Source organism: Camelina sativa, chromosome 10 (genome assembly GCF_030686135.1).
Source record: "Camelina sativa cultivar CO46 ecotype springtype chromosome 10, ASM3068613v1".
NCBI lineage: Eukaryota > Viridiplantae > Streptophyta > Magnoliopsida > Brassicales > Brassicaceae > Camelina > Camelina sativa.
This window is the reverse complement of record NC_141889.1, coordinates 22,069,439-22,090,000: the sequence shown is the minus strand read 5'-3', so window position 1 is coordinate 22,090,000 and position 20,562 is coordinate 22,069,439. Positions and strand designations below refer to the sequence as shown.

At 44.2% G+C, this 20,562-nt stretch overlaps 40 non-coding genes across 40 annotated transcripts; all 40 read right to left on the bottom strand.

Annotated features, from left to right (window-relative positions):
* Positions 1–43: 43 nt before the first annotated feature.
* Positions 44–162, bottom strand: LOC147936895 (5S ribosomal RNA). Its single transcript, XR_015569693.1, has one exon. It is a non-coding gene; the product is annotated as a 5S ribosomal RNA (ribosomal RNA).
* A 394-nt stretch (positions 163–556) lies between these two features.
* LOC147936894 (5S ribosomal RNA) lies at positions 557–675 on the bottom strand. The gene has a single exon (XR_015569681.1). It is a non-coding gene; the product is annotated as a 5S ribosomal RNA (ribosomal RNA).
* Positions 676–1,069: 394 nt separating this feature from the next.
* On the bottom strand, positions 1,070–1,188 carry LOC147936893 (5S ribosomal RNA). Its single transcript, XR_015569675.1, has one exon. It is a non-coding gene; the product is annotated as a 5S ribosomal RNA (ribosomal RNA).
* Positions 1,189–1,583: 395 nt separating this feature from the next.
* LOC147936892 (5S ribosomal RNA) lies at positions 1,584–1,702 on the bottom strand. The gene has a single exon (XR_015569674.1). It is a non-coding gene; the product is annotated as a 5S ribosomal RNA (ribosomal RNA).
* Positions 1,703–2,098: 396 nt separating this feature from the next.
* Positions 2,099–2,217, bottom strand: LOC147936891 (5S ribosomal RNA). Its single transcript, XR_015569673.1, has one exon. It is a non-coding gene; the product is annotated as a 5S ribosomal RNA (ribosomal RNA).
* A 394-nt stretch (positions 2,218–2,611) lies between these two features.
* LOC147936890 (5S ribosomal RNA) lies at positions 2,612–2,730 on the bottom strand. The gene has a single exon (XR_015569388.1). It is a non-coding gene; the product is annotated as a 5S ribosomal RNA (ribosomal RNA).
* A 394-nt stretch (positions 2,731–3,124) lies between these two features.
* LOC147936889 (5S ribosomal RNA) lies at positions 3,125–3,243 on the bottom strand. The gene has a single exon (XR_015569670.1). It is a non-coding gene; the product is annotated as a 5S ribosomal RNA (ribosomal RNA).
* A 395-nt stretch (positions 3,244–3,638) lies between these two features.
* LOC147936888 (5S ribosomal RNA) lies at positions 3,639–3,757 on the bottom strand. Its single transcript, XR_015569659.1, has one exon. It is a non-coding gene; the product is annotated as a 5S ribosomal RNA (ribosomal RNA).
* Positions 3,758–4,151: 394 nt separating this feature from the next.
* On the bottom strand, positions 4,152–4,270 carry LOC147936887 (5S ribosomal RNA). Its single transcript, XR_015569648.1, has one exon. It is a non-coding gene; the product is annotated as a 5S ribosomal RNA (ribosomal RNA).
* Positions 4,271–4,664: 394 nt separating this feature from the next.
* LOC147936886 (5S ribosomal RNA) lies at positions 4,665–4,783 on the bottom strand. The gene has a single exon (XR_015569637.1). It is a non-coding gene; the product is annotated as a 5S ribosomal RNA (ribosomal RNA).
* Positions 4,784–5,178: 395 nt separating this feature from the next.
* Positions 5,179–5,297, bottom strand: LOC147936885 (5S ribosomal RNA). Its single transcript, XR_015569626.1, has one exon. It is a non-coding gene; the product is annotated as a 5S ribosomal RNA (ribosomal RNA).
* A 395-nt stretch (positions 5,298–5,692) lies between these two features.
* LOC147936884 (5S ribosomal RNA) lies at positions 5,693–5,811 on the bottom strand. The gene has a single exon (XR_015569615.1). It is a non-coding gene; the product is annotated as a 5S ribosomal RNA (ribosomal RNA).
* Positions 5,812–6,205: 394 nt separating this feature from the next.
* Positions 6,206–6,324, bottom strand: LOC147936883 (5S ribosomal RNA). The gene has a single exon (XR_015569603.1). It is a non-coding gene; the product is annotated as a 5S ribosomal RNA (ribosomal RNA).
* A 394-nt stretch (positions 6,325–6,718) lies between these two features.
* LOC147936882 (5S ribosomal RNA) lies at positions 6,719–6,837 on the bottom strand. Its single transcript, XR_015569592.1, has one exon. It is a non-coding gene; the product is annotated as a 5S ribosomal RNA (ribosomal RNA).
* Positions 6,838–7,232: 395 nt separating this feature from the next.
* Positions 7,233–7,351, bottom strand: LOC147936881 (5S ribosomal RNA). The gene has a single exon (XR_015569581.1). It is a non-coding gene; the product is annotated as a 5S ribosomal RNA (ribosomal RNA).
* Positions 7,352–7,745: 394 nt separating this feature from the next.
* On the bottom strand, positions 7,746–7,864 carry LOC147936880 (5S ribosomal RNA). Its single transcript, XR_015569570.1, has one exon. It is a non-coding gene; the product is annotated as a 5S ribosomal RNA (ribosomal RNA).
* A 395-nt stretch (positions 7,865–8,259) lies between these two features.
* On the bottom strand, positions 8,260–8,378 carry LOC147936879 (5S ribosomal RNA). Its single transcript, XR_015569559.1, has one exon. It is a non-coding gene; the product is annotated as a 5S ribosomal RNA (ribosomal RNA).
* A 394-nt stretch (positions 8,379–8,772) lies between these two features.
* Positions 8,773–8,891, bottom strand: LOC147936878 (5S ribosomal RNA). The gene has a single exon (XR_015569548.1). It is a non-coding gene; the product is annotated as a 5S ribosomal RNA (ribosomal RNA).
* A 395-nt stretch (positions 8,892–9,286) lies between these two features.
* Positions 9,287–9,405, bottom strand: LOC147936877 (5S ribosomal RNA). Its single transcript, XR_015569537.1, has one exon. It is a non-coding gene; the product is annotated as a 5S ribosomal RNA (ribosomal RNA).
* Positions 9,406–9,800: 395 nt separating this feature from the next.
* LOC147936876 (5S ribosomal RNA) lies at positions 9,801–9,919 on the bottom strand. Its single transcript, XR_015569526.1, has one exon. It is a non-coding gene; the product is annotated as a 5S ribosomal RNA (ribosomal RNA).
* Positions 9,920–10,313: 394 nt separating this feature from the next.
* Positions 10,314–10,432, bottom strand: LOC147936875 (5S ribosomal RNA). Its single transcript, XR_015569515.1, has one exon. It is a non-coding gene; the product is annotated as a 5S ribosomal RNA (ribosomal RNA).
* A 394-nt stretch (positions 10,433–10,826) lies between these two features.
* LOC147936874 (5S ribosomal RNA) lies at positions 10,827–10,945 on the bottom strand. The gene has a single exon (XR_015569504.1). It is a non-coding gene; the product is annotated as a 5S ribosomal RNA (ribosomal RNA).
* Positions 10,946–11,340: 395 nt separating this feature from the next.
* LOC147936873 (5S ribosomal RNA) lies at positions 11,341–11,459 on the bottom strand. Its single transcript, XR_015569492.1, has one exon. It is a non-coding gene; the product is annotated as a 5S ribosomal RNA (ribosomal RNA).
* A 394-nt stretch (positions 11,460–11,853) lies between these two features.
* On the bottom strand, positions 11,854–11,972 carry LOC147936872 (5S ribosomal RNA). Its single transcript, XR_015569481.1, has one exon. It is a non-coding gene; the product is annotated as a 5S ribosomal RNA (ribosomal RNA).
* Positions 11,973–12,366: 394 nt separating this feature from the next.
* Positions 12,367–12,485, bottom strand: LOC147936871 (5S ribosomal RNA). Its single transcript, XR_015569470.1, has one exon. It is a non-coding gene; the product is annotated as a 5S ribosomal RNA (ribosomal RNA).
* A 395-nt stretch (positions 12,486–12,880) lies between these two features.
* On the bottom strand, positions 12,881–12,999 carry LOC147936870 (5S ribosomal RNA). The gene has a single exon (XR_015569459.1). It is a non-coding gene; the product is annotated as a 5S ribosomal RNA (ribosomal RNA).
* Positions 13,000–13,393: 394 nt separating this feature from the next.
* Positions 13,394–13,512, bottom strand: LOC147936869 (5S ribosomal RNA). The gene has a single exon (XR_015569448.1). It is a non-coding gene; the product is annotated as a 5S ribosomal RNA (ribosomal RNA).
* A 394-nt stretch (positions 13,513–13,906) lies between these two features.
* LOC147936868 (5S ribosomal RNA) lies at positions 13,907–14,025 on the bottom strand. Its single transcript, XR_015569437.1, has one exon. It is a non-coding gene; the product is annotated as a 5S ribosomal RNA (ribosomal RNA).
* A 394-nt stretch (positions 14,026–14,419) lies between these two features.
* Positions 14,420–14,538, bottom strand: LOC147936867 (5S ribosomal RNA). The gene has a single exon (XR_015569426.1). It is a non-coding gene; the product is annotated as a 5S ribosomal RNA (ribosomal RNA).
* A 394-nt stretch (positions 14,539–14,932) lies between these two features.
* Positions 14,933–15,051, bottom strand: LOC147936866 (5S ribosomal RNA). The gene has a single exon (XR_015569415.1). It is a non-coding gene; the product is annotated as a 5S ribosomal RNA (ribosomal RNA).
* Positions 15,052–15,445: 394 nt separating this feature from the next.
* Positions 15,446–15,564, bottom strand: LOC147936865 (5S ribosomal RNA). Its single transcript, XR_015569404.1, has one exon. It is a non-coding gene; the product is annotated as a 5S ribosomal RNA (ribosomal RNA).
* Positions 15,565–15,959: 395 nt separating this feature from the next.
* LOC147936864 (5S ribosomal RNA) lies at positions 15,960–16,078 on the bottom strand. Its single transcript, XR_015569393.1, has one exon. It is a non-coding gene; the product is annotated as a 5S ribosomal RNA (ribosomal RNA).
* A 394-nt stretch (positions 16,079–16,472) lies between these two features.
* On the bottom strand, positions 16,473–16,591 carry LOC147936863 (5S ribosomal RNA). The gene has a single exon (XR_015569381.1). It is a non-coding gene; the product is annotated as a 5S ribosomal RNA (ribosomal RNA).
* Positions 16,592–16,985: 394 nt separating this feature from the next.
* On the bottom strand, positions 16,986–17,104 carry LOC147936862 (5S ribosomal RNA). Its single transcript, XR_015569370.1, has one exon. It is a non-coding gene; the product is annotated as a 5S ribosomal RNA (ribosomal RNA).
* A 394-nt stretch (positions 17,105–17,498) lies between these two features.
* Positions 17,499–17,617, bottom strand: LOC147936861 (5S ribosomal RNA). The gene has a single exon (XR_015569359.1). It is a non-coding gene; the product is annotated as a 5S ribosomal RNA (ribosomal RNA).
* Positions 17,618–18,011: 394 nt separating this feature from the next.
* On the bottom strand, positions 18,012–18,129 carry LOC147936860 (5S ribosomal RNA). The gene has a single exon (XR_015569535.1). It is a non-coding gene; the product is annotated as a 5S ribosomal RNA (ribosomal RNA).
* A 395-nt stretch (positions 18,130–18,524) lies between these two features.
* Positions 18,525–18,643, bottom strand: LOC147936859 (5S ribosomal RNA). The gene has a single exon (XR_015569348.1). It is a non-coding gene; the product is annotated as a 5S ribosomal RNA (ribosomal RNA).
* A 394-nt stretch (positions 18,644–19,037) lies between these two features.
* On the bottom strand, positions 19,038–19,156 carry LOC147936858 (5S ribosomal RNA). The gene has a single exon (XR_015569337.1). It is a non-coding gene; the product is annotated as a 5S ribosomal RNA (ribosomal RNA).
* A 394-nt stretch (positions 19,157–19,550) lies between these two features.
* LOC147936857 (5S ribosomal RNA) lies at positions 19,551–19,669 on the bottom strand. Its single transcript, XR_015570277.1, has one exon. It is a non-coding gene; the product is annotated as a 5S ribosomal RNA (ribosomal RNA).
* A 395-nt stretch (positions 19,670–20,064) lies between these two features.
* LOC147936856 (5S ribosomal RNA) lies at positions 20,065–20,183 on the bottom strand. The gene has a single exon (XR_015570266.1). It is a non-coding gene; the product is annotated as a 5S ribosomal RNA (ribosomal RNA).
* Positions 20,184–20,562: the final 379 nt, after the last annotated feature.

Below are 20,562 nucleotides of genomic sequence, written 5' to 3'. Positions count from 1 at the left end.
AGTCTTACGCAACAACCAAAAAAAAAAAAAAAAAAAAGAGGGAGGGATGCAACACGAGGACTTCCCGGGAGGTCACCCATCCTAGTACTACTCTCGCCCAAGCACGCTTAACTGCGGAGTTCTGATGGGATCCGGTGCATTAGTGCTGGTATGATCGCATCCGTTAGTATATATCATGCAATCGCATATATCGTTTTTTCAAAACTCAAGGGATCATTCAATGTGGGTCCCACTTGATATCTGGACCAGTTTATTCACCTTGCACGTGCTTCCAACCGCGAAAAACAAGAGATTACCATATCCAAACATAATTTGGTATTCGTAGCTAATTGTGTCGCGATCACCGGAAAACATCCGAAACACCTTCAAACGTCAAAATTCGGCCTCCGGAATGGTCCAATGGTACGAAGACCCATTGCCTTGCCAGAAACACTCTTGGGGCTTTCCGAAAAGGTATTATGGGTCGCGTGGTTCCTCACGATGTAAAAGTTACGACGTTATGTTTGTAATATATAGTCTTACGCAACAACCAAAAAAAAAAAAAAAAAAAGAGGGAGGGATGCAACACGAGGACTTCCCGGGAGGTCACCCATCCTAGTACTACTCTCGCCCAAGCACGCTTAACTGCGGAGTTCTGATGGGATCCGGTGCATTAGTGCTGGTATGATCGCATCCGTTAGTATATATCATGCAATCGCATATATCGTTTTTTGAAAACTCAAGGGATCATTCAATGTGGGTCCCACTTGATATCTGGACCAGTTTATTCACCTTGCACGTGCTTGCAACCGCGAAAAACAAGAGATTACCATATCCAAACATAATTTGGTATTCGTAGCTAATTGTGTCGCGATCACCGGAAAACATCCGAAACACCTTCAAACGTCAAAATTCGGCCTCCGGAATGGTCCAATGGTACGAAGACCCATTGCCTTGCCAGAAACACTCTTGGGGCTTTCCGAAAAGGTATTATGGGTCGCGTGGTTCCTCACGATGTAAAAGTTACGACGTTATGTTTGTAATATATAGTCTTACGCAACAACCAAAAAAAAAAAAAATAAAAGAGGGAGGGATGCAACACGAGGACTTCCCGGGAGGTCACCCATCCTAGTACTACTCTCGCCCAAGCACGCTTAACTGCGGAGTTCTGATGGGATCCGGTGCATTAGTGCTGGTATGATCGCATCCGTTAGTATATATCATGCAATCGCATATATCGTTTTTTCAAAACTCAAGGGATCATTCAATGTGGGTCCCACTTGATATCTGGACCAGTTTATTCACCTTGCACGTGCTTCCAACCGCGAAAAACAAGAGATTACCATATCCAAACATAATTTGGTATTCGTAGCTAATTGTGTCGCGATCACCGGAAAACATCCGAAACACCTTCAAACGTCAAAATTCGGCCTCCGGAATGGTCCAATGGTACGAAGACCCATTGCCTTGCCAGAAACACTCTTGGGGCTTTCCGAAAAGGTATTATGGGTCGCGTGGTTCCTCACGATGTAAAAGTTACGACGTTATGTTTGTAATATATAGTCTTACGCAACAACCAAAAAAAAAAAAAAAAAAAAGAGGGAGGGATGCAACACGAGGACTTCCCGGGAGGTCACCCATCCTAGTACTACTCTCGCCCAAGCACGCTTAACTGCGGAGTTCTGATGGGATCCGGTGCATTAGTGCTGGTATGATCGCATCCGTTAGTATATATCATGCAATCGCATATATCGTTTTTTCAAAACTCAAGGGATCATTCAATGTGGGTCCCACTTGATATCTGGACCAGTTTATTCACCTTGCACGTGCTTCCAACCGCGAAAAACAAGAGATTACCATATCCAAACATAATTTGGTATTCGTAGCTAATTGTGTCGCGATCACCGGAAAACATCCGAAACACCTTCAAACGTCAAAATTCGGCCTCCGGAATGGTCCAATGGTACGAAGACCCATTGGATTGCCAGAAACACTCTTGGGGCTTTCCGAAAAGGTATTATGGGTCGCGTGGTTCCTCACGATGTAAAAGTTACGACGTTATGTTTGTAATATATAGTCTTACGCAACAACCAAAAAAAAAAAAAAAAAAAAAGAGGGAGGGATGCAACACGAGGACTTCCCGGGAGGTCACCCATCCTAGTACTACTCTCGCCCAAGCACGCTTAACTGCGGAGTTCTGATGGGATCCGGTGCATTAGTGCTGGTATGATCGCATCCGTTAGTATATATCATGCAATCGCATATATCGTTTTTTGAAAACTCAAGGGATCATTCAATGTGGGTCCCACTTGATATCTGGACCAGTTTATTCACCTTGCACGTGCTTGCAACCGCGAAAAACAAGAGATTACCATATCCAAACATAATTTGGTATTCGTAGCTAATTGTGTCGCGATCACCGGAAAACATCCGAAACACCTTCAAACGTCAAAATTCGGCCTCCGGAATGGTCCAATGGTACGAAGACCCATTGCCTTGCCAGAAACACTCTTGGGGCTTTCCGAAAAGGTATTATGGGTCGCGTGGTTCCTCACGATGTAAAAGTTACGACGTTATGTTTGTAATATATAGTCTTACGCAACAACCAAAAAAAAAAAAAATAAAAGAGGGAGGGGTGCAACACGAGGACTTCCCGGGAGGTCACCCATCCTAGTACTACTCTCGCCCAAGCACGCTTAACTGCGGAGTTCTGATGGGATCCGGTGCATTAGTGCTGGTATGATCGCATCCGTTAGTATATATCATGCAATCGCATATATCGTTTTTTCAAAACTCAAGGGATCATTCAATGTGGGTCCCACTTGATATCTGGACCAGTTTATTCACCTTGCACGTGCTTCCAACCGCGAAAAACAAGAGATTACCATATCCAAACATAATTTGGTATTCGTAGCTAATTGTGTCGCGATCACCGGAAAACATCCGAAACACCTTCAAACGTCAAAATTCGGCCTCCGGAATGGTCCAATGGTACGAAGACCCATTGCCTTGCCAGAAACACTCTTGGGGCTTTCCGAAAAGGTATTATGGGTCGCGTGGTTCCTCACGATGTAAAAGTTACGACGTTATGTTTGTAATATATAGTCTTACGCAACAACCAAAAAAAAAAAAAAAAAAAGAGGGAGGGATGCAACACGAGGACTTCCCGGGAGGTCACCCATCCTAGTACTACTCTCGCCCAAGCACGCTTAACTGCGGAGTTCTGATGGGATCCGGTGCATTAGTGCTGGTATGATCGCATCCGTTAGTATATATCATGCAATCGCATATATCGTTTTTTGAAAACTCAAGGGATCATTCAATGTGGGTCCCACTTGATATCTGGACCAGTTTATTCACCTTGCACGTGCTTCCAACCGCGAAAAACAAGAGATTACCATATCCAAACATAATTTGGTATTCGTAGCTAATTGTGTCGCGATCACCGGAAAACATCCGAAACACCTTCAAACGTCAAAATTCGGCCTCCGGAATGGTCCAATGGTACGAAGACCCATTGCCTTGCCAGAAACACTCTTGGGGCTTTCCGAAAAGGTATTATGGGTCGCGTGGTTCCTCACGATGTAAAAGTTACGACGTTATGTTTGTAATATATAGTCTTACGCAACAACCAAAAAAAAAAAAAAAAAAAAGAGGGAGGGATGCAACACGAGGACTTCCCGGGAGGTCACCCATCCTAGTACTACTCTCGCCCAAGCACGCTTAACTGCGGAGTTCTGATGGGATCCGGTGCATTAGTGCTGGTATGATCGCATCCGTTAGTATATATCATGCAATCGCATATATCGTTTTTTGAAAACTCAAGGGATCATTCAATGTGGGTCCCACTTGATATCTGGACCAGTTTATTCACCTTGCACGTGCTTCCAACCGCGAAAAACAAGAGATTACCATATCCAAACATAATTTGGTATTCGTAGCTAATTGTGTCGCGATCACCGGAAAACATCCGAAACACCTTCAAACGTCAAAATTCGGCCTCCGGAATGGTCCAATGGTACGAAGACCCATTGCCTTGCCAGAAACACTCTTGGGGCTTTCCGAAAAGGTATTATGGGTCGCGTGGTTCCTCACGATGTAAAAGTTACGACGTTATGTTTGTAATATATAGTCTTACGCAACAACCAAAAAAAAAAAAAAAAAAAGAGGGAGGGATGCAACACGAGGACTTCCCGGGAGGTCACCCATCCTAGTACTACTCTCGCCCAAGCACGCTTAACTGCGGAGTTCTGATGGGATCCGGTGCATTAGTGCTGGTATGATCGCATCCGTTAGTATATATCATGCAATCGCATATATCGTTTTTTGAAAACTCAAGGGATCATTCAATGTGGGTCCCACTTGATATCTGGACCAGTTTATTCACCTTGCACGTGCTTCCAACCGCGAAAAACAAGAGATTACCATATCCAAACATAATTTGGTATTCGTAGCTAATTGTGTCGCGATCACCGGAAAACATCCGAAACACCTTCAAACGTCAAAATTCGGCCTCCGGAATGGTCCAATGGTACGAAGACCCATTGCCTTGCCAGAAACACTCTTGGGGCTTTCCGAAAAGGTATTATGGGTCGCGTGGTTCCTCACGATGTAAAAGTTACGACGTTATGTTTGTAATATATAGTCTTACGCAACAACCAAAAAAAAAAAAAAAAAAAGAGGGAGGGATGCAACACGAGGACTTCCCGGGAGGTCACCCATCCTAGTACTACTCTCGCCCAAGCACGCTTAACTGCGGAGTTCTGATGGGATCCGGTGCATTAGTGCTGGTATGATCGCATCCGTTAGTATATATCATGCAATCGCATATATCGTTTTTTGAAAACTCAAGGGATCATTCAATGTGGGTCCCACTTGATATCTGGACCAGTTTATTCACCTTGCACGTGCTTGCAACCGCGAAAAACAAGAGATTACCATATCCAAACATAATTTGGTATTCGTAGCTAATTGTGTCGCGATCACCGGAAAACATCCGAAACACCTTCAAACGTCAAAATTCGGCCTCCGGAATGGTCCAATGGTACGAAGACCCATTGCCTTGCCAGAAACACTCTTGGGGCTTTCCGAAAAGGTATTATGGGTCGCGTGGTTCCTCACGATGTAAAAGTTACGACGTTATGTTTGTAATATATAGTCTTACGCAACAACCAAAAAAAAAAAAAAAAAAAAGAGGGAGGGATGCAACACGAGGACTTCCCGGGAGGTCACCCATCCTAGTACTACTCTCGCCCAAGCACGCTTAACTGCGGAGTTCTGATGGGATCCGGTGCATTAGTGCTGGTATGATCGCATCCGTTAGTATATATCATGCAATCGCATATATCGTTTTTTGAAAACTCAAGGGATCATTCAATGTGGGTCCCACTTGATATCTGGACCAGTTTATTCACCTTGCACGTGCTTCCAACCGCGAAAAACAAGAGATTACCATATCCAAACATAATTTGGTATTCGTAGCTAATTGTGTCGCGATCACCGGAAAACATCCGAAACACCTTCAAACGTCAAAATTCGGCCTCCGGAATGGTCCAATGGTACGAAGACCCATTGCCTTGCCAGAAACACTCTTGGGGCTTTCCGAAAAGGTATTATGGGTCGCGTGGTTCCTCACGATGTAAAAGTTACGACGTTATGTTTGTAATATATAGTCTTACGCAACAACCAAAAAAAAAAAAAAAAAAAAGAGGGAGGGATGCAACACGAGGACTTCCCGGGAGGTCACCCATCCTAGTACTACTCTCGCCCAAGCACGCTTAACTGCGGAGTTCTGATGGGATCCGGTGCATTAGTGCTGGTATGATCGCATCCGTTAGTATATATCATGCAATCGCATATATCGTTTTTTGAAAACTCAAGGGATCATTCAATGTGGGTCCCACTTGATATCTGGACCAGTTTATTCACCTTGCACGTGCTTCCAACCGCGAAAAACAAGAGATTACCATATCCAAACATAATTTGGTATTCGTAGCTAATTGTGTCGCGATCACCGGAAAACATCCGAAACACCTTCAAACGTCAAAATTCGGCCTCCGGAATGGTCCAATGGTACGAAGACCCATTGCCTTGCCAGAAACACTCTTGGGGCTTTCCGAAAAGGTATTATGGGTCGCGTGGTTCCTCACGATGTAAAAGTTACGACGTTATGTTTGTAATATATAGTCTTACGCAACAACCAAAAAAAAAAAAAAAAAAAGAGGGAGGGATGCAACACGAGGACTTCCCGGGAGGTCACCCATCCTAGTACTACTCTCGCCCAAGCACGCTTAACTGCGGAGTTCTGATGGGATCCGGTGCATTAGTGCTGGTATGATCGCATCCGTTAGTATATATCATGCAATCGCATATATCGTTTTTTGAAAACTCAAGGGATCATTCAATGTGGGTCCCACTTGATATCTGGACCAGTTTATTCACCTTGCACGTGCTTCCAACCGCGAAAAACAAGAGATTACCATATCCAAACATAATTTGGTATTCGTAGCTAATTGTGTCGCGATCACCGGAAAACATCCGAAACACCTTCAAACGTCAAAATTCGGCCTCCGGAATGGTCCAATGGTACGAAGACCCATTGCCTTGCCAGAAACACTCTTGGGGCTTTCCGAAAAGGTATTATGGGTCGCGTGGTTCCTCACGATGTAAAAGTTACGACGTTATGTTTGTAATATATAGTCTTACGCAACAACCAAAAAAAAAAAAAAAAAAAGAGGGAGGGATGCAACACGAGGACTTCCCGGGAGGTCACCCATCCTAGTACTACTCTCGCCCAAGCACGCTTAACTGCGGAGTTCTGATGGGATCCGGTGCATTAGTGCTGGTATGATCGCATCCGTTAGTATATATCATGCAATCGCATATATCGTTTTTTGAAAACTCAAGGGATCATTCAATGTGGGTCCCACTTGATATCTGGACCAGTTTATTCACCTTGCACGTGCTTCCAACCGCGAAAAACAAGAGATTACCATATCCAAACATAATTTGGTATTCGTAGCTAATTGTGTCGCGATCACCGGAAAACATCCGAAACACCTTCAAACGTCAAAATTCGGCCTCCGGAATGGTCCAATGGTACGAAGACCCATTGCCTTGCCAGAAACACTCTTGGGGCTTTCCGAAAAGGTATTATGGGTCGCGTGGTTCCTCACGATGTAAAAGTTACGACGTTATGTTTGTAATATATAGTCTTACGCAACAACCAAAAAAAAAAAAAAAAAAAAGAGGGAGGGATGCAACACGAGGACTTCCCGGGAGGTCACCCATCCTAGTACTACTCTCGCCCAAGCACGCTTAACTGCGGAGTTCTGATGGGATCCGGTGCATTAGTGCTGGTATGATCGCATCCGTTAGTATATATCATGCAATCGCATATATCGTTTTTTGAAAACTCAAGGGATCATTCAATGTGGGTCCCACTTGATATCTGGACCAGTTTATTCACCTTGCACGTGCTTCCAACCGCGAAAAACAAGAGATTACCATATCCAAACATAATTTGGTATTCGTAGCTAATTGTGTCGCGATCACCGGAAAACATCCGAAACACCTTCAAACGTCAAAATTCGGCCTCCGGAATGGTCCAATGGTACGAAGACCCATTGCCTTGCCAGAAACACTCTTGGGGCTTTCCGAAAAGGTATTATGGGTCGCGTGGTTCCTCACGATGTAAAAGTTACGACGTTATGTTTGTAATATATAGTCTTACGCAACAACCAAAAAAAAAAAAAAAAAAAGAGGGAGGGATGCAACACGAGGACTTCCCGGGAGGTCACCCATCCTAGTACTACTCTCGCCCAAGCACGCTTAACTGCGGAGTTCTGATGGGATCCGGTGCATTAGTGCTGGTATGATCGCATCCGTTAGTATATATCATGCAATCGCATATATCGTTTTTTGAAAACTCAAGGGATCATTCAATGTGGGTCCCACTTGATATCTGGACCAGTTTATTCACCTTGCACGTGCTTCCAACCGCGAAAAACAAGAGATTACCATATCCAAACATAATTTGGTATTCGTAGCTAATTGTGTCGCGATCACCGGAAAACATCCGAAACACCTTCAAACGTCAAAATTCGGCCTCCGGAATGGTCCAATGGTACGAAGACCCATTGCCTTGCCAGAAACACTCTTGGGGCTTTCCGAAAAGGTATTATGGGTCGCGTGGTTCCTCACGATGTAAAAGTTACGACGTTATGTTTGTAATATATAGTCTTACGCAACAACCAAAAAAAAAAAAAAATAAAAGAGGGAGGGATGCAACACGAGGACTTCCCGGGAGGTCACCCATCCTAGTACTACTCTCGCCCAAGCACGCTTAACTGCGGAGTTCTGATGGGATCCGGTGCATTAGTGCTGGTATGATCGCATCCGTTAGTATATATCATGCAATCGCATATATCGTTTTTTGAAAACTCAAGGGATCATTCAATGTGGGTCCCACTTGATATCTGGACCAGTTTATTCACCTTGCACGTGCTTCCAACCGCGAAAAACAAGAGATTACCATATCCAAACATAATTTGGTATTCGTAGCTAATTGTGTCGCGATCACCGGAAAACATCCGAAACACCTTCAAACGTCAAAATTCGGCCTCCGGAATGGTCCAATGGTACGAAGACCCATTGCCTTGCCAGAAACACTCTTGGGGCTTTCCGAAAAGGTATTATGGGTCGCGTGGTTCCTCACGATGTAAAAGTTACGACGTTATGTTTGTAATATATAGTCTTACGCAACAACCAAAAAAAAAAAAAAAAAAAGAGGGAGGGATGCAACACGAGGACTTCCCGGGAGGTCACCCATCCTAGTACTACTCTCGCCCAAGCACGCTTAACTGCGGAGTTCTGATGGGATCCGGTGCATTAGTGCTGGTATGATCGCATCCGTTAGTATATATCATGCAATCGCATATATCGTTTTTTGAAAACTCAAGGGATCATTCAATGTGGGTCCCACTTGATATCTGGACCAGTTTATTCACCTTGCACGTGCTTCCAACCGCGAAAAACAAGAGATTACCATATCCAAACATAATTTGGTATTCGTAGCTAATTGTGTCGCGATCACCGGAAAACATCCGAAACACCTTCAAACGTCAAAATTCGGCCTCCGGAATGGTCCAATGGTACGAAGACCCATTGCCTTGCCAGAAACACTCTTGGGGCTTTCCGAAAAGGTATTATGGGTCGCGTGGTTCCTCACGATGTAAAAGTTACGACGTTATGTTTGTAATATATAGTCTTACGCAACAACCAAAAAAAAAAAAAAAAAAAAGAGGGAGGGATGCAACACGAGGACTTCCCGGGAGGTCACCCATCCTAGTACTACTCTCGCCCAAGCACGCTTAACTGCGGAGTTCTGATGGGATCCGGTGCATTAGTGCTGGTATGATCGCATCCGTTAGTATATATCATGCAATCGCATATATCGTTTTTTGAAAACTCAAGGGATCATTCAATGTGGGTCCCACTTGATATCTGGACCAGTTTATTCACCTTGCACGTGCTTCCAACCGCGAAAAACAAGAGATTACCATATCCAAACATAATTTGGTATTCGTAGCTAATTGTGTCGCGATCACCGGAAAACATCCGAAACACCTTCAAACGTCAAAATTCGGCCTCCGGAATGGTCCAATGGTACGAAGACCCATTGCCTTGCCAGAAACACTCTTGGGGCTTTCCGAAAAGGTATTATGGGTCGCGTGGTTCCTCACGATGTAAAAGTTACGACGTTATGTTTGTAATATATAGTCTTACGCAACAACCAAAAAAAAAAAAAAAAAAAAGAGGGAGGGATGCAACACGAGGACTTCCCGGGAGGTCACCCATCCTAGTACTACTCTCGCCCAAGCACGCTTAACTGCGGAGTTCTGATGGGATCCGGTGCATTAGTGCTGGTATGATCGCATCCGTTAGTATATATCATGCAATCGCATATATCGTTTTTTGAAAACTCAAGGGATCATTCAATGTGGGTCCCACTTGATATCTGGACCAGTTTATTCACCTTGCACGTGCTTCCAACCGCGAAAAACAAGAGATTACCATATCCAAACATAATTTGGTATTCGTAGCTAATTGTGTCGCGATCACCGGAAAACATCCGAAACACCTTCAAACGTCAAAATTCGGCCTCCGGAATGGTCCAATGGTACGAAGACCCATTGCCTTGCCAGAAACACTCTTGGGGCTTTCCGAAAAGGTATTATGGGTCGCGTGGTTCCTCACGATGTAAAAGTTACGACGTTATGTTTGTAATATATAGTCTTACGCAACAACCAAAAAAAAAAAAAATAAAAGAGGGAGGGATGCAACACGAGGACTTCCCGGGAGGTCACCCATCCTAGTACTACTCTCGCCCAAGCACGCTTAACTGCGGAGTTCTGATGGGATCCGGTGCATTAGTGCTGGTATGATCGCATCCGTTAGTATATATCATGCAATCGCATATATCGTTTTTTGAAAACTCAAGGGATCATTCAATGTGGGTCCCACTTGATATCTGGACCAGTTTATTCACCTTGCACGTGCTTCCAACCGCGAAAAACAAGAGATTACCATATCCAAACATAATTTGGTATTCGTAGCTAATTGTGTCGCGATCACCGGAAAACATCCGAAACACCTTCAAACGTCAAAATTCGGCCTCCGGAATGGTCCAATGGTACGAAGACCCATTGCCTTGCCAGAAACACTCTTGGGGCTTTCCGAAAAGGTATTATGGGTCGCGTGGTTCCTCACGATGTAAAAGTTACGACGTTATGTTTGTAATATATAGTCTTACGCAACAACCAAAAAAAAAAAAAAAAAAAGAGGGAGGGATGCAACACGAGGACTTCCCGGGAGGTCACCCATCCTAGTACTACTCTCGCCCAAGCACGCTTAACTGCGGAGTTCTGATGGGATCCGGTGCATTAGTGCTGGTATGATCGCATCCGTTAGTATATATCATGCAATCGCATATATCGTTTTTTGAAAACTCAAGGGATCATTCAATGTGGGTCCCACTTGATATCTGGACCAGTTTATTCACCTTGCACGTGCTTCCAACCGCGAAAAACAAGAGATTACCATATCCAAACATAATTTGGTATTCGTAGCTAATTGTGTCGCGATCACCGGAAAACATCCGAAACACCTTCAAACGTCAAAATTCGGCCTCCGGAATGGTCCAATGGTACGAAGACCCATTGCCTTGCCAGAAACACTCTTGGGGCTTTCCGAAAAGGTATTATGGGTCGCGTGGTTCCTCACGATGTAAAAGTTACGACGTTATGTTTGTAATATATAGTCTTACGCAACAACCAAAAAAAAAAAAAAATAAAAGAGGGAGGGATGCAACACGAGGACTTCCCGGGAGGTCACCCATCCTAGTACTACTCTCGCCCAAGCACGCTTAACTGCGGAGTTCTGATGGGATCCGGTGCATTAGTGCTGGTATGATCGCATCCGTTAGTATATATCATGCAATCGCATATATCGTTTTTTGAAAACTCAAGGGATCATTCAATGTGGGTCCCACTTGATATCTGGACCAGTTTATTCACCTTGCACGTGCTTCCAACCGCGAAAAACAAGAGATTACCATATCCAAACATAATTTGGTATTCGTAGCTAATTGTGTCGCGATCACCGGAAAACATCCGAAACACCTTCAAACGTCAAAATTCGGCCTCCGGAATGGTCCAATGGTACGAAGACCCATTGCCTTGCCAGAAACACTCTTGGGGCTTTCCGAAAAGGTATTATGGGTCGCGTGGTTCCTCACGATGTAAAAGTTACGACGTTATGTTTGTAATATATAGTCTTACGCAACAACCAAAAAAAAAAAAAATAAAAGAGGGAGGGATGCAACACGAGGACTTCCCGGGAGGTCACCCATCCTAGTACTACTCTCGCCCAAGCACGCTTAACTGCGGAGTTCTGATGGGATCCGGTGCATTAGTGCTGGTATGATCGCATCCGTTAGTATATATCATGCAATCGCATATATCGTTTTTTGAAAACTCAAGGGATCATTCAATGTGGGTCCCACTTGATATCTGGACCAGTTTATTCACCTTGCACGTGCTTCCAACCGCGAAAAACAAGAGATTACCATATCCAAACATAATTTGGTATTCGTAGCTAATTGTGTCGCGATCACCGGAAAACATCCGAAACACCTTCAAACGTCAAAATTCGGCCTCCGGAATGGTCCAATGGTACGAAGACCCATTGCCTTGCCAGAAACACTCTTGGGGCTTTCCGAAAAGGTATTATGGGTCGCGTGGTTCCTCACGATGTAAAAGTTACGACGTTATGTTTGTAATATATAGTCTTACGCAACAACCAAAAAAAAAAAAAAAAAAAGAGGGAGGGATGCAACACGAGGACTTCCCGGGAGGTCACCCATCCTAGTACTACTCTCGCCCAAGCACGCTTAACTGCGGAGTTCTGATGGGATCCGGTGCATTAGTGCTGGTATGATCGCATCCGTTAGTATATATCATGCAATCGCATATATCGTTTTTTGAAAACTCAAGGGATCATTCAATGTGGGTCCCACTTGATATCTGGACCAGTTTATTCACCTTGCACGTGCTTCCAACCGCGAAAAACAAGAGATTACCATATCCAAACATAATTTGGTATTCGTAGCTAATTGTGTCGCGATCACCGGAAAACATCCGAAACACCTTCAAACGTCAAAATTCGGCCTCCGGAATGGTCCAATGGTACGAAGACCCATTGCCTTGCCAGAAACACTCTTGGGGCTTTCCGAAAAGGTATTATGGGTCGCGTGGTTCCTCACGATGTAAAAGTTACGACGTTATGTTTGTAATATATAGTCTTACGCAACAACCAAAAAAAAAAAAAAATAAAAGAGGGAGGGATGCAACACGAGGACTTCCCGGGAGGTCACCCATCCTAGTACTACTCTCGCCCAAGCACGCTTAACTGCGGAGTTCTGATGGGATCCGGTGCATTAGTGCTGGTATGATCGCATCCGTTAGTATATATCATGCAATCGCATATATCGTTTTTTGAAAACTCAAGGGATCATTCAATGTGGGTCCCACTTGATATCTGGACCAGTTTATTCACCTTGCACGTGCTTCCAACCGCGAAAAACAAGAGATTACCATATCCAAACATAATTTGGTATTCGTAGCTAATTGTGTCGCGATCACCGGAAAACATCCGAAACACCTTCAAACGTCAAAATTCGGCCTCCGGAATGGTCCAATGGTACGAAGACCCATTGCCTTGCCAGAAACACTCTTGGGGCTTTCCGAAAAGGTATTATGGGTCGCGTGGTTCCTCACGATGTAAAAGTTACGACGTTATGTTTGTAATATATAGTCTTACGCAACAACCAAAAAAAAAAAAAATAAAAGAGGGAGGGATGCAACACGAGGACTTCCCGGGAGGTCACCCATCCTAGTACTACTCTCGCCCAAGCACGCTTAACTGCGGAGTTCTGATGGGATCCGGTGCATTAGTGCTGGTATGATCGCATCCGTTAGTATATATCATGCAATCGCATATATCGTTTTTTCAAAACTCAAGGGATCATTCAATGTGGGTCCCACTTGATATCTGGACCAGTTTATTCACCTTGCACGTGCTTCCAACCGCGAAAAACAAGAGATTACCATATCCAAACATAATTTGGTATTCGTAGCTAATTGTGTCGCGATCACCGGAAAACATCCGAAACACCTTCAAACGTCAAAATTCGGCCTCCGGAATGGTCCAATGGTACGAAGACCCATTGCCTTGCCAGAAACACTCTTGGGGCTTTCCGAAAAGGTATTATGGGTCGCGTGGTTCCTCACGATGTAAAAGTTACGACGTTATGTTTGTAATATATAGTCTTACGCAACAACCAAAAAAAAAAAAAAAAAAAGAGGGAGGGATGCAACACGAGGACTTCCCGGGAGGTCACCCATCCTAGTACTACTCTCGCCCAAGCACGCTTAACTGCGGAGTTCTGATGGGATCCGGTGCATTAGTGCTGGTATGATCGCATCCGTTAGTATATATCATGCAATCGCATATATCGTTTTTTGAAAACTCAAGGGATCATTCAATGTGGGTCCCACTTGATATCTGGACCAGTTTATTCACCTTGCACGTGCTTCCAACCGCGAAAAACAAGAGATTACCATATCCAAACATAATTTGGTATTCGTAGCTAATTGTGTCGCGATCACCGGAAAACATCCGAAACACCTTCAAACGTCAAAATTCGGCCTCCGGAATGGTCCAATGGTACGAAGACCCATTGCCTTGCCAGAAACACTCTTGGGGCTTTCCGAAAAGGTATTATGGGTCGCGTGGTTCCTCACGATGTAAAAGTTACGACGTTATGTTTGTAATATATAGTCTTACGCAACAACCAAAAAAAAAAAAAATAAAAGAGGGAGGGATGCAACACGAGGACTTCCCGGGAGGTCACCCATCCTAGTACTACTCTCGCCCAAGCACGCTTAACTGCGGAGTTCTGATGGGATCCGGTGCATTAGTGCTGGTATGATCGCATCCGTTAGTATATATCATGCAATCGCATATATCGTTTTTTGAAAACTCAAGGGATCATTCAATGTGGGTCCCACTTGATATCTGGACCAGTTTATTCACCTTGCACGTGCTTCCAACCGCGAAAAACAAGAGATTACCATATCCAAACATAATTTGGTATTCGTAGCTAATTGTGTCGCGATCACCGGAAAACATCCGAAACACCTTCAAACGTCAAAATTCGGCCTCCGGAATGGTCCAATGGTACGAAGACCCATTGCCTTGCCAGAAACACTCTTGGGGCTTTCCGAAAAGGTATTATGGGTCGCGTGGTTCCTCACGATGTAAAAGTTACGACGTTATGTTTGTAATATATAGTCTTACGCAACAACCAAAAAAAAAAAAAAAAAAAGAGGGAGGGATGCAACACGAGGACTTCCCGGGAGGTCACCCATCCTAGTACTACTCTCGCCCAAGCACGCTTAACTGCGGAGTTCTGATGGGATCCGGTGCATTAGTGCTGGTATGATCGCATCCGTTAGTATATATCATGCAATCGCATATATCGTTTTTTGAAAACTCAAGGGATCATTCAATGTGGGTCCCACTTGATATCTGGACCAGTTTATTCACCTTGCACGTGCTTCCAACCGCGAAAAACAAGAGATTACCATATCCAAACATAATTTGGTATTCGTAGCTAATTGTGTCGCGATCACCGGAAAACATCCGAAACACCTTCAAACGTCAAAATTCGGCCTCCGGAATGGTCCAATGGTACGAAGACCCATTGCCTTGCCAGAAACACTCTTGGGGCTTTCCGAAAAGGTATTATGGGTCGCGTGGTTCCTCACGATGTAAAAGTTACGACGTTATGTTTGTAATATATAGTCTTACGCAACAACCAAAAAAAAAAAAAAAAAAAGAGGGAGGGATGCAACACGAGGACTTCCCGGGAGGTCACCCATCCTAGTACTACTCTCGCCCAAGCACGCTTAACTGCGGAGTTCTGATGGGATCCGGTGCATTAGTGCTGGTATGATCGCATCCGTTAGTATATATCATGCAATCGCATATATCGTTTTTTGAAAACTCAAGGGATCATTCAATGTGGGTCCCACTTGATATCTGGACCAGTTTATTCACCTTGCACGTGCTTCCAACCGCGAAAAACAAGAGATTACCATATCCAAACATAATTTGGTATTCGTAGCTAATTGTGTCGCGATCACCGGAAAACATCCGAAACACCTTCAAACGTCAAAATTCGGCCTCCGGAATGGTCCAATGGTACGAAGACCCATTGCCTTGCCAGAAACACTCTTGGGGCTTTCCGAAAAGGTATTATGGGTCGCGTGGTTCCTCACGATGTAAAAGTTACGACGTTATGTTTGTAATATATAGTCTTACGCAACAACCAAAAAAAAAAAAAAAAAAAAGAGGGAGGGATGCAACACGAGGACTTCCCGGGAGGTCACCCATCCTAGTACTACTCTCGCCCAAGCACGCTTAACTGCGGAGTTCTGATGGGATCCGGTGCATTAGTGCTGGTATGATCGCATCCGTTAGTATATATCATGCAATCGCATATATCGTTTTTTGAAAACTCAAGGGATCATTCAATGTGGGTCCCACTTGATATCTGGACCAGTTTATTCACCTTGCACGTGCTTCCAACCGCGAAAAACAAGAGATTACCATATCCAAACATAATTTGGTATTCGTAGCTAATTGTGTCGCGATCACCGGAAAACATCCGAAACACCTTCAAACGTCAAAATTCGGCCTCCGGAATGGTCCAATGGTACGAAGACCCATTGCCTTGCCAGAAACACTCTTGGGGCTTTCCGAAAAGGTATTATGGGTCGCGTGGTTCCTCACGATGTAAAAGTTACGACGTTATGTTTGTAATATATAGTCTTACGCAACAACCAAAAAAAAAAAAAAAAAAAGAGGGAGGGATGCAACACGAGGACTTCCCGGGAGGTCACCCATCCTAGTACTACTCTCGCCCAAGCACGCTTAACTGCGGAGTTCTGATGGGATCCGGTGCATTAGTGCTGGTATGATCGCATCCGTTAGTATATATCATGCAATCGCATATATCGTTTTTTGAAAACTCAAGGGATCATTCAATGTGGGTCCCACTTGATATCTGGACCAGTTTATTCACCTTGCACGTGCTTCCAACCGCGAAAAACAAGAGATTACCATATCCAAACATAATTTGGTATTCGTAGCTAATTGTGTCGCGATCACCGGAAAACATCCGAAACACCTTCAAACGTCAAAATTCGGCCTCCGGAATGGTCCAATGGTACGAAGACCCATTGCCTTGCCAGAAACACTCTTGGGGCTTTCCGAAAAGGTATTATGGGTCGCGTGGTTCCTCACGATGTAAAAGTTACGACGTTATGTTTGTAATATATAGTCTTACGCAACAACCAAAAAAAAAAAAAATAAAAGAGGGAGGGATGCAACACGAGGACTTCCCGGGAGGTCACCCATCCTAGTACTACTCTCGCCCAAGCACGCTTAACTGCGGAGTTCTGATGGGATCCGGTGCATTAGTGCTGGTATGATCGCATCCGTTAGTATATATCATGCAATCGCATATATCGTTTTTTGAAAACTCAAGGGATCATTCAATGTGGGTCCCACTTGATATCTGGACCAGTTTATTCACCTTGCACGTGCTTCCAACCGCGAAAAACAAGAGATTACCATATCCAAACATAATTTGGTATTCGTAGCTAATTGTGTCGCGATCACCGGAAAACATCCGAAACACCTTCAAACGTCAAAATTCGGCCTCCGGAATGGTCCAATGGTACGAAGACCCATTGCCTTGCCAGAAACACTCTTGGGGCTTTCCGAAAAGGTATTATGGGTCGCGTGGTTCCTCACGATGTAAAAGTTACGACGTTATGTTTGTAATATATAGTCTTACGCAACAACCAAAAAAAAAAAAAATAAAAGAGGGAGGGATGCAACACGAGGACTTCCCGGGAGGTCACCCATCCTAGTACTACTCTCGCCCAAGCACGCTTAACTGCGGAGTTCTGATGGGATCCGGTGCATTAGTGCTGGTATGATCGCATCCGTTAGTATATATCATGCAATCGCATATATCGTTTTTTCAAAACTCAAGGGATCATTCAATGTGGGTCCCACTTGATATCTGGACCAGTTTATTCACCTTGCACGTGCTTCCAACCGCGAAAAACAAGAGATTACCATATCCAAACATAATTTGGTATTCGTAGCTAATTGTGTCGCGATCACCGGAAAACATCCGAAACACCTTCAAACGTCAAAATTCGGCCTCCGGAATGGTCCAATGGTACGAAGACCCATTGCCTTGCCAGAAACACTCTTGGGGCTTTCCGAAAAGGTATTATGGGTCGCGTGGTTCCTCACGATGTAAAAGTTACGACGTTATGTTTGTAATATATAGTCTTACGCAACAACCAAAAAAAAAAAAAAAAAAAGAGGGAGGGATGCAACACGAGGACTTCCGGGAGGTCACCCATCCTAGTACTACTCTCGCCCAAGCACGCTTAACTGCGGAGTTCTGATGGGATCCGGTGCATTAGTGCTGGTATGATCGCATCCGTTAGTATATATCATGCAATCGCATATATCGTTTTTTGAAAACTCAAGGGATCATTCAATGTGGGTCCCACTTGATATCTGGACCAGTTTATTCACCTTGCACGTGCTTCCAACCGCGAAAAACAAGAGATTACCATATCCAAACATAATTTGGTATTCGTAGCTAATTGTGTCGCGATCACCGGAAAACATCCGAAACACCTTCAAACGTCAAAATTCGGCCTCCGGAATGGTCCAATGGTACGAAGACCCATTGCCTTGCCAGAAACACTCTTGGGGCTTTCCGAAAAGGTATTATGGGTCGCGTGGTTCCTCACGATGTAAAAGTTACGACGTTATGTTTGTAATATATAGTCTTACGCAACAACCAAAAAAAAAAAAAAAAAAAAGAGGGAGGGATGCAACACGAGGACTTCCCGGGAGGTCACCCATCCTAGTACTACTCTCGCCCAAGCACGCTTAACTGCGGAGTTCTGATGGGATCCGGTGCATTAGTGCTGGTATGATCGCATCCGTTAGTATATATCATGCAATCGCATATATCGTTTTTTGAAAACTCAAGGGATCATTCAATGTGGGTCCCACTTGATATCTGGACCAGTTTATTCACCTTGCACGTGCTTCCAACCGCGAAAAACAAGAGATTACCATATCCAAACATAATTTGGTATTCGTAGCTAATTGTGTCGCGATCACCGGAAAACATCCGAAACACCTTCAAACGTCAAAATTCGGCCTCCGGAATGGTCCAATGGTACGAAGACCCATTGCCTTGCCAGAAACACTCTTGGGGCTTTCCGAAAAGGTATTATGGGTCGCGTGGTTCCTCACGATGTAAAAGTTACGACGTTATGTTTGTAATATATAGTCTTACGCAACAACCAAAAAAAAAAAAAATAAAAGAGGGAGGGATGCAACACGAGGACTTCCCGGGAGGTCACCCATCCTAGTACTACTCTCGCCCAAGCACGCTTAACTGCGGAGTTCTGATGGGATCCGGTGCATTAGTGCTGGTATGATCGCATCCGTTAGTATATATCATGCAATCGCATATATCGTTTTTTCAAAACTCAAGGGATCATTCAATGTGGGTCCCACTTGATATCTGGACCAGTTTATTCACCTTGCACGTGCTTCCAACCGCGAAAAACAAGAGATTACCATATCCAAACATAATTTGGTATTCGTAGCTAATTGTGTCGCGATCACCGGAAAACATCCGAAACACCTTCAAACGTCAAAATTCGGCCTCCGGAATGGTCCAATGGTACGAAGACCCATTGCCTTGCCAGAAACACTCTTGGGGCTTTCCGAAAAGGTATTATGGGTCGCGTGGTTCCTCACGATGTAAAAGTTACGACGTTATGTTTGTAATATATAGTCTTACGCAACAACCAAAAAAAAAAAAAAAAAAAGAGGGAGGGATGCAACACGAGGACTTCCCGGGAGGTCACCCATCCTAGTACTACTCTCGCCCAAGCACGCTTAACTGCGGAGTTCTGATGGGATCCGGTGCATTAGTGCTGGTATGATCGCATCCGTTAGTATATATCATGCAATCGCATATATCGTTTTTTGAAAACTCAAGGGATCATTCAATGTGGGTCCCACTTGATATCTGGACCAGTTTATTCACCTTGCACGTGCTTCCAACCGCGAAAAACAAGAGATTACCATATCCAAACATAATTTGGTATTCGTAGCTAATTGTGTCGCGATCACCGGAAAACATCCGAAACACCTTCAAACGTCAAAATTCGGCCTCCGGAATGGTCCAATGGTACGAAGACCCATTGCCTTGCCAGAAACACTCTTGGGGCTTTCCGAAAAGGTATTATGGGTCGCGTGGTTCCTCACGATGTAAAAGTTACGACGTTATGTTTGTAATATATAGTCTTACGCAACAACCAAAAAAAAAAAAAAAAAAAAGAGGGAGGGATGCAACACGAGGACTTCCCGGGAGGTCACCCATCCTAGTACTACTCTCGCCCAAGCACGCTTAACTGCGGAGTTCTGATGGGATCCGGTGCATTAGTGCTGGTATGATCGCATCCGTTAGTATATATCATGCAATCGCATATATCGTTTTTTGAAAACTCAAGGGATCATTCAATGTGGGTCCCACTTGATATCTGGACCAGTTTATTCACCTTGCACGTGCTTCCAACCGCGAAAAACAAGAGATTACCATATCCAAACATAATTTGGTATTCGTAGCTAATTGTGTCGCGATCACCGGAAAACATCCGAAACACCTTCAAACGTCAAAATTCGGCCTCCGGAATGGTCCAATGGTACGAAGACCCATTGCCTTGCCAGAAACACTCTTGGGGCTTTCCGAAAAGGTATTATGGGTCGCGTGGTTCCTCACGATGTAAAAGTTACGACGTTATGTTTGTAATATATAGTCTTACGCAACAACCAAAAAAAAAA